Genomic DNA, 18,141 nt, shown 5'->3' on the forward strand with positions numbered 1-18,141 from the left:
ACCATACTTGTATTATTATGTTACTTTATTTTGGATGAGAATAGTTCTTAAAGTTAATCTCTGCCGATTTATTTATTTTTTATTTTTTTTTAATCTCTGCCGATTTAAACAGAGAATTCTGAACATTTTTTGTTGTCTGAGTCACTGAGTACTAGCTCTAAACCTCTGTTACTAACTCTGCTGCTTTCAGAAGTGCTGAAAAAGTTTAAATGTATGCATTTTAAGTGGCCTTTTACTTCAAATCTTTTTGAGTTTTTTTTTTTTTTTTCTCCAGTACCGGGAACCGAACTCACAACCTTGCACTTGCCAGGCAGGCGCTTTGGCGCTGAGCTAAATCCCCAGCCCCTCTTTGAGTTTTTAATACTTGCTTTTTGTAATTTCCTAGAATATCCCTACATAGACCATCAACCATCATTTCTTTCTGAGCAGCCAACTTAGATGTATAAGGATTAAAAAAGTTTTAACTTTAGTGCATGTACCTGAGTAAAAATTCTGAACGATTCAGACAGAAAATAAAAAGCATTCTTCTCTGCCATCCACAGTTCGTTTCTTAGATCTAACAGCATGTTTATTGGTGCTGTCCTAAGCAGGATTTGATTGCTCACCATGAATGCATTTTTGATTACCTTTATAATTTTAATAATCTTTATTTCTTTTTTGGGATACCGGGAATAGAACTCAGGACCTCCCACTTGCCAGGCAGGCACTGTACTGATGAGCTACATCCCCCCAAAGTTTTTTTTTTGTTTGTTTCTTTTTGTTTTTTTGTTTTGCATTTTTTTTTTTTTGAGACAGAGTCTCAAAACTGGCCTTGAGCTCACTTTTTAGCCCAAGCTGGTCTTGGACTCAGAACAATCCTCCTACCTTAGCCTACTGAGTGCTGGGATTGTAGGCATGTGCTACCATACCTGGCCAATAATCTTTATTTCTTGATTCATTGATTTTTAAACATTCTATTGTGACTCCCTACCATTGAGGAAATGGCCAGCTCTGTACTTTCAACTTGTAATCGTCTTCTGTAAATTATACTGTTTATATTATCACTGTTAGTAGATGTTTATTATTTTGGGGATCTGTACTTGACCTATATTTTCCCTTTATATATTGATTTCAAAAAACTGCAATCTATAACTAGTTGTTATGCTAGAATAAGTATTCACAGTAACCAGGTGACATCTCTTTCTGCATATCCAGTCTTTATATCTTTAAATCTGTGCTGACTTGAGCAAACTATTCAAGCATAAAGGAATGATTTTTTTTTTTCTTTCATAGCCATAATTCTTCAAATCATGCCATGAAGGCTAGGGATATAGTTCAGCGACACAGTGCCTTGCTTGGCAAGTGCAAAGTCCTGAATTCGATTCCCAGTAGCAAAAAACAGGACTGGGATATAGGTCAGAGGTGCAAGCACCAGCCTGGTAAGTGCACTCAAGTCCTAGTACCAAAAAAAAAATAAGATCCCCCAGTAACAAAAAAAAAACAAAAAACAAATCATGCCATGTGTTATTTGCTTCATAATTGGGTCAGGGCTTTTGCATATTTTATTTTTCCTGGAATATGTGGTTACAGATACTTAGACTTTTTTACTGATACATTGAATGACAAAATTTGTTCACAATGCTTTTAGTTCTCATTCTCTTATTTTTATATTTCTTTGCCAAACAAAAATATCTTCTACCCAGTGTAATCGTTGTCTTTGTTACTTTTCTTGTTGCGAGACAAAATACCCAACACCCAAAGTTAGAGGGGGAAAGGTTTATTTAGCTCACAGTTTGTAGGTGTTTCAGCCCATAGTTGGCTGATTCCAATGCAGGGTGTCTTCACAGAGGAGAGCAATTCATGGTAGGCAGAAAACATCAAAAGCAACAAGGGGCAAGAGACGAGTCTCTCTTCCCTTATATGTATCTAGTCTACTGGGATCATGGTGATGCCAGTCCAATCGCTCACCCTCAATCCCAGCGCCCTTAATCCCAGCATTGCACTATGAATCAGTTACACACTGTAGATTCAACGACCTCCAAAAAAACCCTGTGATGGCATGAGGCCTTGGAGGGATATCTAGACACAAACCATCACAATCATTTTATGCTGCTTAGTCAACTCTATAAAATACAGATTTTTAGTTCTTCTCTTGAGATGCATTTTTTCTGTAGTCCTATGGTTTACCTTGTCTTCAGATCCCACTCTTTATTGAACTTTTTAAAAATATATTTGCAAATACTCTTTTTTGGTCTCCTTAGGAAAGGTGCATGGGAAGTAAACTTTGAATCCTTGCAGATCTGACCAGGCCTTCTCCACCTTCATTTTGATTGGGTCTGCAGTCCTACATTGAAATTCATCCTTTAGAACTGTGAATGCATTTTACTGTTACCTTCAAGCACCAAGTTTTATAGTAATCTGTCAGAGAAGAAACAATAAAGGTAGTGAGAAATGATTGGATGATGGATACATTTTGAAGTAGAAGCCAAAAGAATCTGCCAGTGGACTGTGAGGAGCAAGTCCTAGCAGCTCAATAGTTGCCATCAAATGAGATTGAAATAACCTTTTCATATTTTAAAAATAAGTACCTTGTATTAGATGTTATAAATATAGTAGTTATTTAAATGTCTTAATAATGTTCTGCTGACTAGTAATACTAGTGCTTTTGTGCTTGGTGATGATCCTCTGACAGAGTGACTGTCAGAAGCAGGAAGACTACTTCATTGTTTGTCCAAGTAACATACACATAACTGTCTTTGGAAAATTTCAGGTATATAGCTTTATATTAGGGAATCTAAAGAAACAGATTTGGGTAGTGCTATGCTTCTGAAAAGAATTTTGCTTCTGGAGCAACGACAACTTTGAAAGTTACAATCCTGTAATTTAAAAAACATCAATTTTAGCTACTTTGATATGATATAGCTGTTTAACAAGTCCCAAGGACTTCAGTATAAGGAGAAATACTCTTGCCCTCTTCCCTATTTTTGGTTTTGAATTTTGTTTTTTTGAATCTATTAAGATTCATATTTGATGAGCTGTGAAGTGTTAAAGTCAGAGTTCTTGGTTGCATTCTGACTTAGCCAAAAACTGACTGGCTAACTCATGCAGATAAGCAAGGCTATTTTATGGTGCTGGCCCAGTTTTTCATCTTGGTCTAGGTAGTGCTTTCACTTAATATTTGTAGCTTTCATAAGTCATACTTCAATTTTTAAAAAAAAGTTTATTAAAAAGTACTGTCAAGCTGAAATAGATTTAGGAAATATAAACGGAAGTAGGCTGAGTGGTCAGAATGACAGCAGTCAAGATCGTGTCTGATGCCACTGCTACCACATAGCCCCATGGCCACTGTTGGAATTATTAGCAACCATCTCCGCTTCTCTTCATCATTCTTGCCTCAAGGCTCCTGCAGAAGCATCAGATTGTACTCCAGCCTCCAGGACTCAGAGAGCTTCTATTCTTTCCCTAAAACTTAAAACTGGTATATTCTGTGACTACAAGAAAGGAATTTGAAAAAAATAATGAAAGGAATTTGAATGCTGAGCAGATGAAACTAGAAAATGTCCATAACACTTCCCTAAATTCCATCTTGCCCTAGTGTCCCCAAATTGGAGTCTTTCCCACCCACCCCTGTATCTCACCTGTACGTCTAAGTGCTGTATGTCTTGAAACTGAACTTCAGTTTGTTACTGTTAGCACTGTAGCCCAAGCCACATCATGTTAATCTCTTTCTATTTCACCTTTGCCATTACTCTCCTTTTCATCCCCCCAGTCCAGTCTGTCCATGGAAAGTATAGTGGCCGTAGAAGCGACCAGATCATTTCCCAGACCTTTTCCTTTGCTGCCAGTGTTTTAGCAACCCTGGGAACCTCATCCCTGTGAGGGTCTTTGCTCTTGCCGTTTATTCCCTGTATCTGGAAAGCTCTCGATCCCATTGACTTAGGTAGCTCCTTTTAGTCAACCATCTCGGGGCAGATGGTGCTTCAAAGAAACTACTTCTGAAAGCCAGTCAGTACCTTACTCAGAATTGAGAGGAAGAAGGATATAGAGATTTCTGTTTCTTGTAATAAGTACTAAATACTTCCAGCACTATTTTATTAAACTTTAGACATTTTTAACTTTGATAAATGTTTGTGTTTATACCAAGTTTAAAAATAGAAATTTACAAACAGTGCCCACACCCACTGTCACTATCATGTCACCCTGGCATATTTTAATCAAGGTGTTCATCTGCAATTACCTTGCGTTATTTATTATTTGTATTCACCTCGCTAGACTGAAACCCCATGGAAGCAGAGACTACATATCTAGTTTATTGCTGTATGCCTAAGGAGTGTAGATAGAAGATCCTCAATTGTTAATGAATGAATTTAAAAGAGTATTTAGAGAATGGTTATCTTTTTTTATTAAGGACTAAGGACTGTAAGATGCAGATGTATTTTAGAAAAATATTCACTCTGGAATAATTATTTGTGGTTAAGAAAGTATCTTTTTATCTTAATAACTTCTCTTTCTTTTGGAATTAGAGTGATCTTGGGAAAATTAGTGACTTTAAAAGTATGTTGACTGACTAAGTTTTTGTTGCAGAGTAGAAACAGTTACCTAACAGCTATATGAAAAGGTATATCTCACCACAAGAAAGAAAGATCTCAGAATTTTATTAAAATGTATCACTTATTTCTTTACAGAAATGGTGAACAAAATATGTCTTCTTAATTAATTTTGACCTGGTTCACTAGAATATACATTTTGTCTAGAACTAGAAAAACTAATTTTTACTTTATTAAAGGAAAATACTTTCATAAACTTTAATGAACCCTGTAGAGATAGAATTTTTCCTTACTAAACAATAGCAAAGAAACTACTTTTGGGAAGCGGAACTACATTTGATATTTTTATTTTTTCCTGTATGTCAAGTGTTTGTTTTAAGCAAATGAGAAAAAAACCCTTTTAAATACTGCCCATGGGTTGGATTAACTTCATCCTTTGTTTTGTTCTGTTTTTTGTTTTTTTCCTGTACCGGGAGTCGAACTCACAACCTCACTCTTGCCAGGCAGGTGCTGTGCCCCTGAGCTAAATTCCCAGCCCCGAAAATGTTTTTTTTTTGTTTTTGTTTTTCTTCCGGTACCAGGAATCGAACTCAAGACCTTGTGCTTGCCAGGCAGGCGCTTTGCCGCTGAGCTAAAGCCCCAGCCCCTACTTCATCCTTATTTGTTTGATAAATAATAAACACTCAGTATGCTTTTAAGTCTTTTTTGGAGTAATCTTGCTGTTTTGCTTCTTGGAGGCAGAGTGTAGTGAAAGTTCAGTGTTGATTACAATATTCTATATATAGTGCTTCGGAAATTCCACTTTTGAAAATAAAACTTTCGGGGCTGGGGATTTCAGCTCAGCGGCACAGCGCCTGCCTGGCAAGCACAAGGTCTTGAGGTCGATCCTTGGTACCAGAAAAAACAACAAAAAAAAAGTAAAACTTTCCTTGGGGTTTTAAAATTACAACTTTAGAAAAGTACGATGGGTTGGCAAATCAGGAGAGGGAAAACCCCATCACCTTGGAGACATTTTTTTAGTGAAAGTTATGAAACTGCACACCTATAGCTTACATTTTTTTTCTCATAGCTGCAGATATTGAACAGTGACCCCTTGTTCTTGACCTTTGCTCAAGTAGTGTGCAGTTTGTGAGCCTCTTTGTCTGTTTTTGCCTCTTTCCCCCTGCAGCTATCATAAAATTCACTCTTTAACCTAAATGTAATTCTGAATCATTAGGTGACTAAAAAGTGCTTGTCTAAGCTGATAAATAAGAAATCTCGGTGCTTTGCTGAAGTAAGAGGAATGCTTTTTAAATATTTTATTATATGCACGTATTACATTAAAATAATGAAAAAGAAATGTCAGTGCATAACATGTCTGTCCAAGGGTGTAAATATGTTTGATTTGTACTGTACCAAAATTCACCTGTAAAGCTAAGCAAACTGTGCATATAAACATGAGTAAATCTTTTTTTCTTCAACAAACTTGAACATCATATTTATCACTTATAAATGTAAGCATTTTCCTGTATTTGCATGATCATATCTACCTGTTATCTATCTTAACTTTTGGTGTATTTCAAAGTACGTTCCAGGCATCAGTACACTCAACAGTGGCATTTTGGATAAAAAAAGTTAATACGACTTTATGTGACCACAGCCACTAAAACAGTTACATAATGTGTGAATTCTGAGGCTTTATTACTGTTAGAAAGATCCAATAATATCTGAAAAGCAATGAATATTTTGAGTGTCTTGTTTTTTCCACATTATTGTGAGCTATCTTAGACGTCTACCACCTCACAATCTTCACAATTTCTACCATATTCAAGGACCATATGTAATGTTTTCTCATTTCTCTAAAAAATATTTTAAAAATTAATTTCTAGAGTAAAACTTTACATTGCTGCATAAGTGGAAACCTAGTATCACTTGTCATACACAAGCAGCTTTTTTGTACACCAAAATAAATTCACAACTATTAAGATGTGTTTGACTCTAACATTTTTTTTCCACTTTGGTTTTTCTTACACTTCAACCTTCCCTACCAATATATGCACCTCTGAACTGCTGCATTAACATGAGATAGTAAGAGACCAATAACATTTTTTCCTTCCAAAAATTAGAATGAAGACAACAGTGTGTAAAGATGTGAGTGTGAAGCCAAAAGTGCAGTAGAGACCCTAGGAAGTGAGAGATGCCAGGAACTTGGAACATCTGCTTAGGAAAGCCATAGGCAGAGAGTGGACCCACCACAAGAGAGAGGATATGTGGGCTGCAACTGACAATACTGTAGGGGTGGGGCTTCCCAATCCCTTTGGAGTTCACATGTCACCACAGCCTACCCCAGGTGCTGGACACGGCCACAGGACTTCATGTTTGCCCTGTTGGATCTCAGTCTTGGCTTTCTTCTGATTTCTGATTCTGTATTCTTCCTTTTGGAATGGGAATGTTTACCCTGTGGCCCTGTGTGGTGGAAGTATTTTACTTCTTTTGGTTTTTACAAGGGCTCACAGCTACAAGTTTGCCTTGAGTCTAAGAGGAAACTGGGTTTGAACTTTACAGCATTGCTGGAATTACTAAGACTTTGGCAACTCTTAGAGCTAGACTAAATGCACTTTGTGTAATGAGTTGGATGTGAGTCTCTTGGGATCTGGGGGTGAAGTGCTGTGTGTTCCCCAAAAGCCTCATGTTTGGTTTGATCAGAAGAGGAGGGTCACTGGCGAGCAAGACTTGGAAGGGTGTATTCTTATCCCTGGCTCCTCCTTGCTCACTCTGCTTCCTGGCCACCATGTTCTGCCGTGCTTTTTCTGCCTTGGAACTGGCCAACCATAGACTGAACTCACTGAAACTTGCACCACATTAAACCTTCTCTTCAAGATGTGTCAGGTGTTTTGTCCCAGTAACAAGGATGTGACTAATATGCCTTCTTGAGAAAGTGGAGAATTCCCTCCCTTTTACAGAAATAGGGAGGTGTACAGGATGTTATCTCCTAACAACTTCCATTGCTTCCTCCTACAATGACTGAGTGTTGTAAAATGAACTTTGGGACCCTTTTGATGGAACAAGAAATAGAAAAGATGAATTATGTACTGGGACAAAAAACAACATTAATACTTTGAAGGTATTACTAGGCAGTGGCTTGAGTGGATCACCCCAATAAGTTTGCCAAATGGCAAAAAATTTGGCACGTTTCCACCTTTTGACAGATGCTTTCCTTCTCAGGCCCCTGTGGCCATGTGCCAGAACTAATTGCTTTGAGCCTCAGATGTCCTATCCAATTTTTTTTTTCCTCCTCCTGGCCCAACAATATCTGCCTCCTCTCTGCCTCCGGAGAAAACTTGCTTTCCATTTGGTTTTATGGTCTAATCTGAAAGAATGTGGTCTCAAATCACTTGATTAAAATAGTGCAAATGCTGGTTAAAGTTTATTTTGTACTTTATTTTTAAATGGGGGCTTTTAAAACCCCTTTCAAGATTATTCCTAAGAAAATGTCAAAGCGACTCAGTTTCTCTTGTTTCTTTCTGCTAAGTGGTGTCCCTTGCTGATGCTAGTTTCATGTCATACTCACTTCTGAAAGACTAGTGGCTTCTGTTAGCTATCTCAACTTCCTTTGTCTTCTTAACATCTCCAGCCACCAAGAAAAAGTGATCAAGTTATATCCTGAAAACATTTACACAGGACCTAAGTCACAAATGGTTTGTGTGGTTTCTAACACAACACCTAATTTTATATGAGTAAAAATGGAGATTTTATATGAGTAAAAATTGCATGTGTAAATTACATTAAATAAGCACGTGAAGTCTCCAAACAACGAAAGCAACTTTGGAGAGAAAAAAAGTTGGAGGAGCAATACTATCTGATTTTAAGTTGACAGATAAAGTAACAGTTACTAATGCAGCATGGTGTTAGCATCAAGGTAGTCAAGTCAACAAAACATAGTAGAGTTCAGAAATAGACTTATACACATATGGACAACTGATTTTTGATAAAGACAATTCACTGGAGAAAGTATAATCTTTTCAACAAATGGTGTTGCAGCAATTGGATGTTCACATGCAAAAACAAAAAAAAATTTAAAATTTTGGTACATTTTAGGTATGCACAGTGATCACACTGATCATAGGGAATTTGTACCTATACATGATACAACTTGATTGTTTTTATTTTCCCATTCCTCTAGCCTCCCTTCAATCCTTCTTTCCCCTCATTTACAAAGGCTTTGTTTCCACTTTTTCCTTTCTTTTTTCTTTACTTTTCCCTTCCCCACCCCAGTTTCCCTTCCCTTCCGTGAACATTTTCTTCCTGTTTCACATTATCTGTTATACATGTTGGTCCTTATTTACACTTTTGGTTTCTCACATCAGAGAAACAATGCAGTATTTACATATGTAAGTCCAATATATTTTACTTAAGAGTATGATCTCAAGGTGCATCCATTTAGCTAGAAATGTCTCAAGCTTATCTTTCTCCACTGTATACAAAAACCACATCTTTATGCATTCATCAGTTGATGGGCATTTGGACTGTTTCCAAGATCTGGTTGTTATAGACTGCTGCATAAATATGGGTGTGCATATATTGTAATGGTGTGATGCTTTTAATTCTTTCAGGAAGATACCAAGAAGGGGACTAGCCCAGTTGAATGAAACCTCTAGTCCTGGTTTTTTGAGGAATCGCCATACCGAGTTTCACAGTGAAACTGGCCATACTTCCAAAATTGTTATACAGGTTTCATACTATCCTGATCAAAATTCCAACAGCATATTTCACAGAATTAGAGAAAACAATCCTAAAATACATTTGGAATCAGAAGAGACCTAGAATAGCAAAGGCAATTCAGAACAACAAAGGCAAAGAAGGGGGCATTACACTACCTAACTTTATATTACAAAGTTACTGTGATTAAAAATAGCATCGTACTGGCCAAAAAACAAAACAACAGAAAACAAGACTTGATCTTAATGTTAAAACAGAAACACTAAATCTGCTGGAAGATGGAATAAGTAGAACTCTTTAAGGACATTGGTGTAAGCAGACTTTATAAACAAAACACTGATCACGTAGGAACGATCACAAAGAATCAGCAAGTGAGTTCTCATTAAAAAGGTTTTGCACAGCAAGAGAAACCACCAACAGTAAAAAGACAACCCACAGTGTGGGAAAAATTTTTTGCTAGCTGTTCTGCAGACAAAGGACAAGTATCTAGAATATATGAAGAACTAAAAAAAAACCAGACACCCCAAATTTAAAGATTCAATCTAAAAAACAAAGAATTTTGATCATAACATATGTAAAAATAAACTATATGGATCACAGACATAAATGTAAAGCCTATTATGGTTTGTGTCTGGATGTCCCCCCAAAGCCTCAGGCAGTCATGGAGGGGCTTTTTAGAGATGGCTGAATCTAAAGTTTGTGATTGGTTCTTTGACTAGTGCTAAGATTGACAATGTGAGTACTACACTCGCCCTAGGGCGGGTAGCCTGCATACACTATAAGTGAGGGAAACAGCCTTGCTTCCCCACTTTTTTGCTTGTTGCTTTTGTTGTCTTCTGCCACCATGAACATTTCCCCTCACCCATGCCAGCCTACCTTGGAGCCAGCTGAGTATGGACTGAAACCTCCACAAACTCTGAGCTAAATAAATCTTTTCTTCCTTAACTTGAGGGGGGTGGGGTCAGGTATTTTGTCTCAGCAAAGAGAGAAAAGTAACAAAGCCTAAAAGGATTAAACCAGAAGAAAAGCTTGGGTTATAAAAACATTTCTCAGGTCACCAAAAACATCATCTCTAAAAAATAAATTGATAGCTGGATGTGGCACGCACTGGGAAGCTGAGGCAGGAGGATCACAAGTTTGAGCCCAGCCTCAGTAACACAGTGATACCCTGTCTCAAAAAAAAAAAAAGCTTCAGTAAGAAAATTCTGCATTCAATTCACAGTACCACAACAAGAAAAAAAATTATAAATTGAGCTTCATGAAAATTAAAGAACTTTTTTTTACTTGTAAGATGCTGTTAAGAGAATAAAAAAGATAAACCACATGTTGAGAGTAAATGTTTGCATATAGATGATAAGAGCTTGCACCAATAATTTATGAAGCACTCTTAAATCTCAGTAATATAAGAACAACACCCCTTCCAAAATGAACAATATATATGAACACTTCGTAAAAGGAGATATATGGACAGGAAATAAACACATAAAATAAGCTCACCATCATTAGTCATTATGGAAATACAAGTTAAAACCACAAGGAGATACCTGTACATCAGTAAGAACGGCTAAAATTTTAAAAGACTGACCATACTGGCAAGAATGGTGAGGATGTGAAATGGCACAACCAATTTTGAAAATGATTGGAAATTTTTTTTTTTTTTTGGTACCGTGAATTGAACTCAGGACCTTGCACTTGCCAGGCAGGTGCTTGTGCCACTGAACTATATCCCCGGTGTTTGGCAATATTTTAAAAAGTTAAACATTTTGACACCAATAACCAAGATATTCTACTTACAGATATTTAACCCCCCTCAAAAAAAAAAAAAAAAAAACTCCCCAAAAGAAAGCATGTAAGGAAGGGAAAGAAGTACATATGTCTGGAGCCAAGTCAACAAACTGAAGCATAGTCGAGAGACACTGCCATGGGTCTGGGATGTCATTACTAGGATTTTGGCTTTTGGTCTAAATTGAATGTATAGTCATTGGAGAGCTTCAAGCACAGGAGCGAGATCTAATTTATATTTTACACAAATTACTTGATGTACTGTTAAGTATAGACTATACGAGTCAAGTACAAAAGCTTAACTATTAATGGATTTTTACAGTAACCCAAATGACAGATGATGGTGTTTACCCAGGGTGATATGATGAAAGAAGAAAAAGTGGTCTGAATTTGGCTATTTAAAGGTAGTCGGCCAGGCATGGTGGCGCATGCCTGTAATCCCACCCCTTGGGAGGCTAAGGCAGAAGGGCCATTGCGAGTTCGAGACCAGCCTGGGCTACAAAGTGAGCTCAAGGCCAGCCTGAACTGCATAGCAGGACCCTGTCTCAAAAAAGACAAAATAATAATAATAATAAAGCTAGTAGTGACAGTATTTGGTAGTTTTTCAAACAAATTTTTCTTTTTTTTCATTGAATCATCCTATGTAAAATACTATTAAACTGAGAAAGTAGACATGATTTTAAAGAAATAATTGTCCATTAAAAGTATTTCTAAAATGTATGGGGGAAAAAAAGAAAACCATATGTCTACAAAAAATCTGTAGAGAAATTATTATAGCAGACCAATTTGTAATAGCCCCAAACTAGACAACCGAGATGTCCATCAGATGAAGTGTGGTATTTCCATACAATGGTATACTGCTCAGCAGTATAATGTAGTGAACAATCAGTGCATACAACAACGTGAACAGATTTCAAAAGAGAAAGAAACCAGAGAAAAATGAGTACCTAACGTATGAGTGCACTTCATAAAATTTTATAAGATGCAAACAACTCTGTAATTTCAGAAAATAGATCAGTGATTCACTGGGAATTGGAGGAGGAGGTTCTATAGAGAGCTATTAAAAAAGGGTATGAGGAAAATTTGGGGATGATGGATTTTTTTCATATTTGTGTACATATGTCAAATATAGTCAGTTGTTTTCAAATCTTTTAGGAAGATACCAAGAAGGTGATTGATAAGTCAAATAGAACCTCTAGTCCTCCTTTTTTGAGGAATCTCCACGCTGATTTCCATGATGGCTGCACCAGTCTACACTCCCACCAACAGTGGAGAAGTATTCCTTTTTTCCCACAGCCCCAGCAGTATTTGCCATTTGTTGATTTCTTGATAATACCCATTTTTATCCTGGGGTGAGATGGAGTCTCAGCATTGTTTTAATTTGCATCTCTCAAATGACTAGTGATGTTGAACATTTTTTCATATATTTATTTGCTGTTTGTACTTCTTCATTTGAGAAGTGTCTATTCATTTCAGATGCCTATTTTTGGATTGGGTCTGGGTTTTTTTTTTTTTTTTTCTTTATGTAGTCTAGATATTAGTCCTTTGTCTGAGAAACAGTTGGCAAAATTTTTTCCCACATTATGATTGTCTCTTCACTGCTTTGGTGGTTTCTCTTGCTGTGCTAAGCTTTTTAATTAGATTCCAGTTGTTCATTCTTTGTGATAGTTCCTTTGCCATTGGAGATTTGTTCATAAAGTCTTTGCCCACACCAATGTCTTTAAGAGTTCTACCTGTTCTATCTTCCAGTACATTTAATGTTTCTGTTTTAGTATTTAGATCTTTGATCTGTTTTGATTTTAGTTTAGTGCATGGTGAAAGATATGGCTCTAGCTTTAATCCTTAGCATGTGGCAAGCCAGTTTTTCCAGCACCATTTATGAAAGAAGCTGTCTTTCTTCCAGAGAATGTGTTTGGCACTTTTGTCAAAGATAAGGTGTCTGAGTATATCTGGAGAGAGATTTCAGTCTCCTTATGCTCTAGGAACTGTGTAAACTGCTTTTGCCTTCCTGAAGAAGGTGCATCTAAAGAGTATATTTTCAGGGGCTGGGGATTTAGCTCAGTGTCGATTCCCGGTACTGGGAAACAAACAAACAAACAAACAAACAGACAAAAGAGTATATTTTCAAGTTCACTCTTCAATCTACAAACTCAAGAATTTTTCCCCTTCCTGCTTTCTAAATCATACTTTTTATTACATATTTCTTTAGATTTAGATCTCTTTACACATATAGAAAATAATAAACTAGTAAGTAGAATCTTTCTTGAAATTTCCCACCAACTTTGAGATCTTTATGAATTTGTGGTAAGCTGAATAATGGCCCTAACAATATTCATGCCCTAATCCCTGGAGTCTGTGACTGTTACACTAATGACAAAAGAATTTAACAGATATAATTCAGGATTTAGAGATGGAAAGATTTCCCCGGGTTACCCAGATGGATCCTAAATGTAATTATAAAAGAGGCAGAGGGGTATGGAAGGGAAAGGTGCCTCGAATATCGACAGAAATTAAAGGGTGCAGGTGTGAGCCAGGGAATATCAGCCACCAATAGAAGCAGGCAGAGGCAGAGAATAGATTCTCCACTGAAGCTTCCAGAGGAAGCAGTCCTGCCAACATCTAGCTTTTAGCTTTATGAGACTCAATTTGGACTTCTGACCTCAAGAACTGAAAGAGAATACATTTCTGTTGTTTTAAGCTATTGAATTCACAATAATTTGTTGATAAATGAACACTGAGCTCTGTTCACAAAGTTCTGTAGTTAATTTTTGCTCCTTTTTAATTATTTGTTATTACTCTTGTTAATTGCTTTTCTGTCAGCGAGCGTTTTTCAAACAACAGAACAAAGTTGTATATTTATAACTGGTAGTTAAAAATGAGTTCATAACAGCCTTTTATGATATAAATATGGGCTTGCTTACCTCACAAACTCACCTGTTTCTTGCTTTCTCAGTGCCCACTCTCTAGCTACACCCAAATCCTAGGCCCTTTCTAGGATACAGTCTGATGTTTTTGCAGTGTGCCCTCCTTTCAGGAGGCACCCTCCATTTGTCCTAGCCCAGTGGTTCTAGGGGCAGAAAGATTAAATTTTTGTCCCAAAGGGACATTTAATAATGGCTGGTGCTATTTCACATTGTCATACCTAAGGAAGAATACTGACATCTAGTATGTAGAGTCCAGCAGTGCTGTTAAACATCCTTTCAAAACATATCAATCCCAGAATAAAGAAATGTTTGGCTCCAAAGATTAACATATTTCTATTAAAAACCCCTATTTAGTGCCTCCATGCCCAACTCCACTCCACGTAATTCTTAAGGTCTCAATTTACAAAGCTCTTGCTCAGAAGCAACTCTGTTAGAACTGCTTCTTGGAATTGCTAGGTCTCCTTTTCTTCCTCTTCTGAGGGGTGACTCCTACTGCTATTTGTGAATTGTTCTTTTCCAGTCACCACAGGTCCTTCTCACATGTAGTGGAGACCAAAGATCCTTGCTCCAAGTATATGTTCTTTGGGTTAGTTAACAACCTAAATAAAGCAGCCCAAGTATTTTCAAGTTTAGAGTACTGCTTTGTAAATGCTTGTCAATTTTCATTCCATGATAATGGACATATGTTTTACCAAGACTCATGATATTACAAAACACTCCAATTCATCAGGAATACTTTTATATTTACTTTGTATTTCATGACCTTTTTTAGATGTCATTCATGGATTAAAAAAATCTAGATTCATTTATTTTTATAAAAATAATTTGCTTAAAAAATTCAAGCAAGGAGACTTCTGGGAAGATGGCAGAGTGGTGAACAGCAAACAGACTCTCCAAGATTTGGTGTCCAGACACTGGAATATAGCAACATGAGGAAGAGAAGAAGGAGGGAAGTGGGTCTCCTGGACCCAGGAAGGATCCCCACAGGGAGAGGGAAAGGAAGAACGAGGAGGTGGCAGGCTGCACCTTCTCCCTGAGCCCAGACTCACTGTGTAGAAAGGCACAGCTCAAGCTTGCATGCACATGGTGACTGCTGGCCAACCCAGAAGTCTCCATGGAGAGATGCAACAGTGGAAGGGAGCAAAGTAAGAAGAAGACTGCAGTGGCTGTTTGTCATTTTCTAGGTTGTGCGTAATGCTATTGTTATTGCTGATTGTACCATATCAGCCAAAGTGGCATAATTGTTCTAACCAGTTGTTCCTTCTGGTACACCAAGACTAAGATTGCCTAAGGATCATAAAAAATACTATAGGCCAGTGCCAAAGAACCATGGGTTAGGCCAAGTAGGCAGCAACTTCTTATCCCCAATAAATTGAAGAGGTAGGATCTTGGAACAGATTGAAAACCTAAAAGCCAGTTGCATCTGTAAGAGACTTCTGAGATGTAGTCATTTAATTAAGGTTATAAATACTAGCAATAAAGCTATTCACCACAGGCAATTTACAATCATCAACCAAGGAATTAACCTATAAAAAATAGAAAATGAGAGAAAACTTAAACAAAACGCAACCCTAGATGTCCAGCTCACCAAAGGCAAACCTAGAGGCAATGGGGTGAGGCAATCCAAAAGCACCCACCTGGCCTCTCTAAAGTGGTAACAGTGTAAGTAACAAAGCAGATGAATGAAGCTCTAGAAAAAATTTAAATTGGAAATAATTTCACAGATAACTACAAAGATGGTGAACACAATGAAAGAGATGTTTAGTGACTCTAGAGCAGAAACAGATAAAAAATAAAGGAGCTTAGAAAAATTATGGAAACCATGAATGCCCAACATAAGAAAGAGATGGAATCCATGAAACAGATTTAAACAGATATCCAAAAGATTAAAAATTCAATTAAAAGTATACACAGCAGAACAAGCCAATATGAGAACAGAATCTCAGATATACAAGACAGAATTTTGATTAGTGATCATGAAAAGAAAGCTTTCTTAAAAATACCAAGGAAAAAAATAAGTAAGGGACCACAAGAAATCAATCCAGCAGCAGCTAGGTGATGCAAAGAAGATTAAAATATGTCACTGGAGTCAATGAAAATGCAGGAGATAGCACAAATGACAAAAAATATGTTCACAAAAGTAATGTCAGAAAAATTCCCCAGCATGGAGAAAGACTTTGACATACAGTAGCTAAGGCATATAGAACTCCAATTAGCCATGATCAAAAAAATCTATACCAAGACATATAATAGTCAAGATTCCAGAAATCTGACACAAGACCAGAACATTAAAAGCTGTTAGAGAAAAAAAGCAAATCACCTAAAAAGGAAAGCCCCTCATAATCACAGCAGACTTCTTAACACAAATCCTCTAGTCAAGGAGAATTTGGAGTGAAGTATTTCAAGTCCTAACCAAAAAAAAAATGTCCAACCTAGACTGGTATAACACAAAACTATCTCTCAAAATTGATGGAGAAATAAGATACTTCCACAACAAAGAACACCAGAAGAAATTCATGAGCACCAAATCAGCACTCCAAAATGTTCTGAAGGACATTCTAGAAATAGAGAGCAAGACCTAGTATTCCATGAACCCCCAACAGAATGGATCCACCAGGTAAGGCAAATAAGTAAGTAGAGAAAAAAAGGGGTGGGGAGCAACAACAGGAAAATAACATGAGGATAAGTCAATATATATCAGTTATAACTATCAATGTAGATAGCCTCAATTCACCAAGCAAAAGAAACAGACTGTAAGAATGGATCGAGAAGCAAGATCCAACAATATGCTGCATATAAGAAATACATTTAATTAAAAAAAATTCATAGGCTGACATTTAAAGGATGGAAAATAATACCCCATGTGACAGGAACCACCCCCCCCCAAAGCAGGGGTAGCTATTTTATTTGCAGACAAAATGGATTTGAAGCTAACACTGATTATGAGAGACAAAGAAGGTCACCACATCCTTGAAGAGGGAACAATAACAGAGGCAGAGATAACAATCATAAATACATATACAACAAATAATGGTGCACCTATCTAAAACAAATATTAATGGACATGAAAAATCAAATAAGCACTAATAATTATAAAGGGGGATCTCAATACCCCACTGTCACAAATACACACAGATCATCTAGACAAAAAATGAACACTGAAATATCAAAACTGGACCAAACTTTTGAACAAATGGGCTTAGTAGATGTCTACAAAACCTTCCACCTCACAACATCAGAATACACTTTCTTCTCAGCTGCACACTGGATGTTCTCCAAGATAGACCACATACTACCCCATAGAACATGTGTAAGTAAATGAAGAGTAATTGAAATTATCCCATGCATATTATCAGACCATAGTGCAATGAAATTGTAAATTAATGGCAAAAGCTCCACAAGATCTTTATAAACACATAGAAATTAAATAACACTCTCCTGCAAACCAGTGGGTCATAGATAAAAATAAAGAAGAAATGAGACAGTTTCTACAATTAAATGATAACAACAACACAATACCAAAACTTATGGGACACAGTGAAAACTGTTCTCTGAGGGAAATTTATGGCAGTAAATATCCATATCAGGAAAACAGAATGTGCTCAAATAAACAACTCAATGTTGAACCTCAAGCTTCTACAAGCTTGACTCTACAAGTCAAGCCCAAAGCTCATAGGAAGGAGGAAATTATAAAGATCAGACCAGAAATTGATGCAATGGAGACTAAGAAAACAATACAAAGAATCAGTGAATTGAAGACTTGGTTCTTTGAAAGATTACATAAAATTGACAAACCCTTAGCCAACCTTATCAAAAAGAGGGAAAGAAAAGACTCAGATCCATGTGCTTAGGAATGACAAGGGTGAAATCATAATGGATCCTGCAGGAATCCAAAAGATCATCTGTACCTAGTTCAAGAAACTGAATTCTAATAAGATGGAAAACAGAATAAATGGACAGATTCCTACATACATATGAGCTACTAAAAGTGAATCAAGAAGATGTAAAAATTCTAAAAAAGCAATATCAGTCAATGAAATTGAAGATGTAGTTAAAAACCTACCAACAAATAAAAGCCCAGCCCCTGATGGATTCACAGTTGAGTTTTACAAGAAATATAGAGAAGACCTAATACCACTACTTCTCAAACTCTTTAATGAAATTGAAAGGGAGGCAATACTCCCAAGTTCATTCTTGGAAGCAAGCATTAC

The sequence above is a fragment of the Chinchilla lanigera genome, unplaced genomic scaffold (genome assembly GCF_000276665.1).
Source record: "Chinchilla lanigera isolate Chin_1 unplaced genomic scaffold, ChiLan1.0 scaffold00022, whole genome shotgun sequence".
Classification (NCBI taxonomy): domain Eukaryota; kingdom Metazoa; phylum Chordata; class Mammalia; order Rodentia; family Chinchillidae; genus Chinchilla; species Chinchilla lanigera.